Raw genomic sequence first — 8,943 nt, forward strand, 5'->3', positions numbered from 1 at the left:
CATACATAGAATTTCCAAGCATTAACCCCTCCAAAATATTGCTAATTATATATAAACAGAAGGGACTGCAAAGTAATTACCTCAATCGCATCAACTATTTGAGGTTATTGTTACTACTCATATTTCACAGGTGAAAAAGCCACATTTCCATAAGCCACATGTGCCGAGTACTATGGCCACTAAATAGTAGGGTCAAAATTCCAAATCCTTTCCACTGGCCTGGAGATTGATTTAAGGAGGATTCACATATGAGGTGAATAGAACCAGGTGACTTTGAAAGATTCTTTCTAAATCTGACATGTTACCAATCTTTTATTACGCTAAATTAAAAAAGAAGAAAACAAGCAAACTAATTTCTGTAAAGGAAAGAAAGAATATCTGAAAAGGAAATGCTTACCTTACTGTATTTACATAGTTTGCCTAATGCTTGCAAACAGCACTTTAAGTATATTATGCCACTCCTTCTGTCCCCAAAGTGTCTACTGAAATATAAGCTGATAGTCTTATGAGAGTTTCCTTGTACACTACTAGCTGTTTTTCTCTTGCTGCCTTTAAAGTTCTATTTTTACCTTTAACTTGTGCCATTTTAATTATGATGTCTCAATGTGGATCTCTTTGGGTTCATCTTGTTTGGGATTCTGTACTTCTGGACCTGGATGTCTGTTTCCTTCCCCATGTTAGGGAGGTTTTCAACTATTATTTCTTCAAATAAGTTTTCTGCCCATCTTTCTCTTACTTCCCTTTCTGGGACCCATATAATGTAACTATTAGTACATTTGATGTTGTCCCAGAAGCCCCTTGAACTATCTTCATTTTTTTAGGTTTCAGGTTGCTGAATTAAAGTGAGAATTTAGGGTCAAGAGTGTTGAGGTAGTACAAAATATAGGGAGACATAGAAGATCAAATTCGAAAGCATGCAAATGAAAATTCAAAGAGGGGGTTGGGTGTAGAATGAGGAGCTGGAAAGAAAAGAGGAGAAAGTGCAGAATTATGGTGACAAAAATTCTAGCATTTATACTGTTAAAGTGGAAAATTGTAAATCTAAAGAAATAGACCTTACTGATGCCTCTGCCATTTTCAGTGGCAGTTTCTCCTGTAATTGTAGAATAATTTAGAAAAATTTTAAGTATCTGACTGCACCTGGTCAATTATCTGATCTATTGGACCTTGACTCTAACGTAAGCTCACTCTGACTCTTCATTACCACATACTCCCCACACACACAGTTCTGTCACAGTTCCGTATGACTAAAAAATAAATGTCATAAAATAATCATTCCTATAAGTTGCCTTTCTTTTTCTTTTCATTTTTTGTGATAAGTACTTTATATGAGCTTATATTGAATTTATAACAATCCCATTAGGTAGTAGTATCATTAGCTCACTGTAACTTGCATTAGATTATATTGTTCTTTCTTTAAAAATATTGTTTATATATTTATTTGTGAAGTATACTTGATTTGCAATGCTGTGTTAGTTTCAGGTGTACAGCTCTTTTTCTTTTCCTTTTTATGTTCCTACTGAGTGTTTTACTTTTAACTTGAGACTACATCACCTCATATTAAAGTGCTTGGCTTATTATATCCATGTTTGGGTTCTCTGTTGTATTAAAAAGGAAGAATCTCCCAGAAATGCAAATGAATCCATTAGATTCACATTTAGTTGTTATTCCATTTCATAAATCCAAAGGGCAGAAGTATACATCTTACATTAGAAATCACTGAGCTCTCTGAATGAAGGCACTGGCAGAAAATCATTTGAAGCTTTATGGATAGAATGAGCTTTCCATAAGAGAAAAAAGACCCCAAATTCTACCCCACTCAGTGATATTGTGTATCATTGGGATTTGTACTAGTATCCTATTTTCTTAAGCCTAAACAGTGACTCTCTGCACCCCCCCCCCCAAAAAATCTTCAAATCTGACTTTGAAAATGTTTTATACATTCTATTATGTAAAGTGTTTAAGATGGTCTTTTCCCCAACTATATCATTTGTCCCTTAATAAAAAATTATCCACTGTTAAACAAGCTTCACTCCTGGTGCCCGTTTCCCGGGAAGGTTTCAGTCCGAACTGGGCAGGGCAGATTTTAATAGCATGGAGGTATTTCTGTGTCATCTTTCCTCATTTCAATATGAAGCACTGACCTGACCTTAACCGACATAGCCAAGTGCTAAAATCAGAGCTATGTTCCACATACGGGAAAAACACACTTATGGAACATGAGAAATATATTTTGAAGGTGGTATCTTCTACTCACAGTTACACAAGTGATATAAATGAGACAGAAAAAATCAACATAAAACAATCATTTATAATAGAAATCCTTTGACATTTCTTCAGCCAAACAAAACAAAGCAAAAACGTTAATATTCTTTGTATCTCTAAGTCTGCAAAGTTTTATTTCGAGATTGATCATTTTTAATTAATTTCCTCCCTTTCCATTTAAAATATTTAAAGAAAAAATTCCACTGGAAATGGCTAGAAAGTTAGATCTTGATAGAAACAGATAATTATGTTACTTCAGAGAAACAATTTTTTCTATTAAAGCATAAAATGAATTATTTAGGAGCATTAAAGTACTGGAAGATGTACACACATTGTTTCTAAGATCACTAAGGATTACGTGGGAATATCAGGAAGAAAGGAAAAGAGTAGAAGAATTTAGGAGGGTAATTCTGCTGCTGCTTTCTTCATAGCATTCTTCTATTTAAAAGCACACATGACTAAAATCACTCTTTTGGGTCCTGTACAATCTGTTACCAACTGCACACTCAACATTTTGGTGATAAGTAAGAATATCCTGGCTGCTCTCCTCACTGGCTCTAAAATATATCATGCATGAAGTACCCTCCACCTTTTGTGCATGTTTTATTATGACCTAGGATGCTCTCTCTTTGTCTTCAAGCACAGTCTACCAAGCTTACAGGATGCAGCTTCAGCCTTTCCTCCTCCACAAGGACTTTCCCGAACCTCTTAGCCCATAGTGATTGCTCCTTCCTCTGGATATGCTTACTGTTTAAAACTGGGAAATGTCAAAGTTATAAAAATTTTACATCACCCATAATCCCACAACTTAGACGAAGTACGATATATAGTAGATGGTAAGAGTGCTAAGGAGGAAAATAATGCAGGCAAGGAGAAGAGGGAATGTGAGGGTATGGACGTGGCTGTAGGTTGCATTTTCAGGTGGGAAAGTTTTCACTAGGGAGGGGCTTGGGAATGACCCAAACTCCTCTTCTTCCCAAAGAAGAGTATCCAGATAGAGACAACGTGCCAGGCACATTCACAGAATGGCAAAGAAACCAGTGCTACTGGTTTAATAGAGTATTAATAGAGATTAGGAAGTGGGCAGGGAACAAACTGTGTAGGGCCTTATAGGCCATTGTAAGGACTTCAACTTTTACTCTTATTAGGAAACCAGCAGAGGAGTGACAGAACCTGACATGCCCTGACTCACATTTTAACTGGACCAAACTGGCTGCTGAAATGGGTAAAGACAAGGTGGGGGGGGGGTACCACTTAGAAAGTTATTGCGGTAATCCAAGTGAGAGATGATGGAGGCTCTCACCAGAGTGGTGGCAGTGGAGGTGCTGAGAAGTAGCTGCATCCTGGGTATATTTTGAAGAGCTGTTAGTTGATTGAATATGGAATGTAAGAGAAAAAGAGCCATCAAGGCTGATGTTAAAAAAAAAAAGGTTTGGACCCAGGAAAATAGAAGAGTGGAGTTGTCATTGACCTAGACAAGTGGACTATGGGAAGAATACTTTATTGGCAGGGAGAGACTAGGAGATGGCTTGGGACATATGAGTTCCACATGACTTTTTTTTTTTTGGCTGTGCTGGGTCTTCGTTGCTGCGAGTGGGCCCTCTCTTGTTGCGGCGAGTGGGCTTCTCATTGCAGTGGCTTCTCTTGTTGCGGAGCATGGGCTCTAGCGCGTGGGCTCCGTAGTTGTAGCTCAAAGGCTCTAGAGCTCAGGCTCTGTAGTTGTGGTGCACGGGATTAGTTGCTCCGCAGCATGTGGGATCTTCCCAGACTAGGGCTCAAACCCGCATCCCCTGTATTGGCAAGTGGATTCTTAACCACCACGCCACCAGGGAAACCCCAGATGAGTTTTATACATCTAAAAATCAGTCATTGTTGCAAACTTCATTGATAAATGGAATTGAGCCGGTTCTAAAGAATAAGGAGCACTTGGAAAAAAAAAAAATGAAAGACAACCTTTCATTTAGAAGGGACATAAGTAAGACAAAGCTCTCTTTCTTTTTCTTATAGAAGTAAAGAAATATAGATAAATATGCATAACCTGTGTAGAAAAAGTATGAGTCCAGATACTTTGGGGTGAAGAAATTGGGAATAGGTTTGATTCTATAGTAGTTCTCCTGCTACTGCTCATTGATCTTCCTTTTTCTGTTCCCTGAGGATCTAGCTTGTTCCTGGTGTGTTACCTCAAGACCTGTACATGAACCAGTCAGCCATTATTAACCTAGCAGGGTCACGTGGCACAGAGTACAATGACCTATGCCTTAGGAGCCTCTCTGAGATGGGTGTGAATATGGCAGGTGTTCTGAAACTTCTCAGAAGGGAGCAGTGAACCTGACAAGCACTCGACCTGAAGCACCACATACTTACCTAAATCCTCATCATCATAGAAATGAGATTTGACATTGTATGTCCAGGTTTCCAGGGTCACTTCTCTAGTTGTTGCTATAGAAAAAAACTATGTTAACAGCTTGCCAACATTCAGGTAGAGTGAACTGTTGTTATACATTTTCACTATTATTTCCATAATTTCATCCTTGGATTCCTTTAAAACTCTTGGGAGAATGCCAGCCTGTCAAAAACATTTAGGAACATCCAACTCATTAATTTTTTCTATGCTATTAAAAAGGTAGAGACTCTAATACCAGTTATTTTAATTTCTATCTTCAAATACTTCATTTTATAATATGCCCATTATTATCCTTGCTTTTCCATAAGTTATGAAATTTGCACTGAAACCCAGAAATATCTGTGGAAAATTTATTTTAAGTTAGTAAAGATTAGCTGAAAACCTAGCTATAGTATCAATCCAGAGGCTCTGAGAAGAAGCATGATCTTTATAGCACCTGGTAAGTCTATCTGTTCTCATGCTCTCTTGTTATATGCTGCATGATTGACTATCTTAAGATCAGATGTAGGTCCTTGTGATGGGATGTTATGAATGCCTGGCCCAAGGAGACAAAGTAATGCAGTGTAGTACAAATGTACCACCTTTAATGTAGTGTATCCAAGCTCCACAGTCATTCTTCATGGGAACAAATTCCTGCTCAGACATTTTCTGTGTAACTGGGCAAATTATTGAATCTTGCTGAGTTTCAATCAACATCTTCACCTATTAATTCATCACCTATCAAAAAAGTTTTGTGTAACTATTACAAATGTCATAGAGGAGTTAGAGGGACTGAAGAGATGAATGATGAATGGTACTTGGCCTGGGGACAAATACCCACCATGCATTTATAAACATTAACTGTTGCTATTATTAAAAGGTACTTCAACCTGAGATAACTGTAGCATGCCTGGTTATTAGTTTTCAACCAAACTACGCTGTGTTATCAACAGTGGGAAAACAAACTTGATTGATCTGATAAGGCACTAAATAAATAATCATATTGATCTGATTTAATTAGCTGTGATTCAAAAACATATTTCAACTATGAGTTATTTATAACTAAATAATAAGGGTTTTTTTCTGAATGTGACATGAAAGCTAGAGCTCTGCATTTTGATCTGAGGTTTATTTTTTTTATTAAGTCTTGGCCTCCAAAAACTCATTCTCACCCTACAAATAAATAAATTAGGAACTTTTATTTGGAAAAATAATATGGCTATGACAGCCAGAAAATAATCCTGAACAGGAAAGAACTATTAACCCTGAAGAAAACTATTTAAATAGAGAACTTTGTTGACAACCTGCAGCAAACACCTACAGCCTACAGCCAGGTGGTAATTAATTTGTGAAATTCAATCATACAAATGCAATATGTATTTTCTTCCATTAACAGTCTCAGTGCTTCCTGATTCACCTCCAACCTCTTTAGCCATTCCACCTCAAGTTCTTTAATGGCTTCTCTGTGCTCTTCTATACTCAAATATTGTTGTTTTCTAGAGTTTGGTCCTTGATTGTCTTTTATTTTGTTCTACCCAGTCACCCTGCGCGATGCCATAAATAAAATAGTTTTAACTATCAATACCATCCTTATATATGTGATTCATTGATTAAGGCCCACATCATTTCTTACCTTTAATATTGCAACATGCTTCTAACTAGTCATGGCTACCATCCTACTCACTGCCAACAGTGCCTCAAGAATGACCTTACTTATATATAAATCTAATTATGTTACTTCATTGCTTATAATGCTGTCACTGCTAGAAACTTTGTGATTTTTTTAAAAACTTGTTTAAGAATTCTCAAACATATACAAAAGTAGAGAAACAATTGTGACAAACCCTCATGTGTCCATTAAAACACTACAATTATCAACATTTTGTCACACTTACTTTATATACCCTTTATTCGGTTTAAAAAAGTTCTTATTGCTGAAATAAACCAATGCCCAAGTATTCCAATATGCACTTTTTAAAAATAAAAGAACATTTCCTCATATGTTTGTTTTTTTAAATGTGATTTTGCAAAATGTACATACATGTGGTTAATAAAGTTTCTCTAGTTGAAACTATCTGATCACTCTTAAAATTATTTAAGTCCTCCCATCTTTTATAAAAATAAAATCCAACATAAATCATAAATGTTCTCAAAATCTGGCCTGTATCTAAATGTATGTCCTGACTGCCTATTATACCTCCTTATTTATTCTATTTATCCCCAACTACTTACTATGTACCATATTCTCTTTCACCTGTGAACATTTTCACAAAAGCTTTCTTTGCCTAGAATGCCCCTGACCTTTCCTTCTTCCCTACTGCATTCTTCACCATCCATCTGACAAATTCCTACTAACTCTTCAAAGTATGCCTTTATTATAACACATCACACCATAATATTTAGTGAGATGATATCAGTCAAAAGTCCATAAGAATTAAAACAAATATGAGATACTACTAGACACCTATTTGAATGGCTAAAATCCAAAACACCAAATGTTGAAAAGGATGTGGAGAAACAGGATGAAGAGCATTCACTGCTGGTGGCAACGTAAAATGCCACCAGCAGTGAAATGTTGTAAAATGTTGCAGTCACTGGAAGACAGTTCATCTGTTTCTTACAAAACTAAACATTCTTTCACCATATAATTGAGCAATCATTCTCCTTGTTATTTACCCAAAGGAGCTGAAAACTTACATCCACATAAAAACCTGTGCATGGATATTTATTTATGCATAATTCCCAAAACTTGGAAGCAACCAAGACATCCTTTAGTAGGTGAATGGATAAACTGTGGTACATCCAGGTAAGGAAATGTTATTTAGCAATAAAAATAAATGAGTTATCAAGTCTTGAAAAGACACAGAGGAACCTTAAATGCATATTACTAAGAGAAAGAAGCCAATCTGAAAAGTCTACATACTGTACGACTCTAACTATATGACATTCTAGAAAAGGCAAAACCATGGAGAAAGTAAAAAGATCAGTGGTTGCCCAGAGTTTGGAGGGAGAGAGGAATAAACAGGTGGAGCACAAGAGATTTTTACGGCACTTTTTATTCTGTTTGATAATATTGATACAATGGTGGATACAAGTCATTATACATCTATGAAAACCCACAGAATGTACAACAGCAAGAATGAATTCTCATGTAAACTACGGACTTTGATGATAGTGATGTGTCATTGTTGGTTCATGGATTGTAACAAAGGTACCACTCTTGTACAGGATGTTGATGGTGAAGGAGGCTATGTATGTGTGCATGCAGAGTGTACGAGAACTCTATACTTTCCACTCAATTTTACTGTGAACCTAAAACCACTCTAAAAAATAAAGTCTATTTTTTTAAGAAGTCCAAAAAAAGTCCATAACTTGTAACAACACATAAGATATATTTCATAATATTTCATGAATATTTTATAATATTCACATCAAAATACATGGACTCATTAACTGATATCACTAGACAATGAACTTACAGAGATCAGAAACCATATCATTCTACTGTCTTTGATTCTTCAGGGCCTACCACATTCCCTGATGCGTGGTTAATGCTCAGAAGATATTAGGCAAATATATAACCCTTGATGAGACAAACTCTTTAACACAAGCAAATTCCTGAGAAAATAGATATGTAAACAGAAACAAACACTATTTGTTTACAATTGATTTACCCTGCTTCTAGATTTTAATTATGTTATGCTTACATAATCAAATACATGAAACAAGGGCACAATAGGATAGTAAAATTGCAAGAAGGGAGACTGATGGATTTAATTTCCACATTGACACTTCTCGTTTATTACTTTATTCATCAACTTACCCTTGGAAATATGTCGGCCACCATGTAGACACAGCTCAAATGCCTTACAAATATTGTTATGTACCTAAAACTTTACCATTTTCTCATAGAAGTGAGAATGGATGCTGTTTTTGAGAAGAAATTGGGTCTTTGTGAATGTAATTGACTTGTCCAAAGTCATTACTGTCAACGGTAGGCTAACATTAAAACAGTTTTCTTCATTCTCCTTTGGTCTTCTATTTGCTAAGCGAAGCAGCCTCACATTTACAGCTGGCAAAACTGAAACGCACAGTAATTAAGTGATTTACTCCAGGTCAGAGTAGAAGAACATGAGAGGCATGTAAACTTCAGGGGACTGACATGAATTCTTCCGTATAAGCATCAACCATTGCGTAAGTCAATAATCAGACACAAAATCACTTCCATATTAACCACAGCATGGTTTCCAAATGGAACAGAAGCAAGCAATTTCTTCATAAGAGGCATATCTAAT

This window comes from Lipotes vexillifer, unplaced genomic scaffold, assembly GCF_000442215.2.
Source record: "Lipotes vexillifer unplaced genomic scaffold, Lipotes_vexillifer_v1.1 scaffold1759, whole genome shotgun sequence".
Lineage (NCBI taxonomy): Eukaryota > Metazoa > Chordata > Mammalia > Artiodactyla > Lipotidae > Lipotes > Lipotes vexillifer.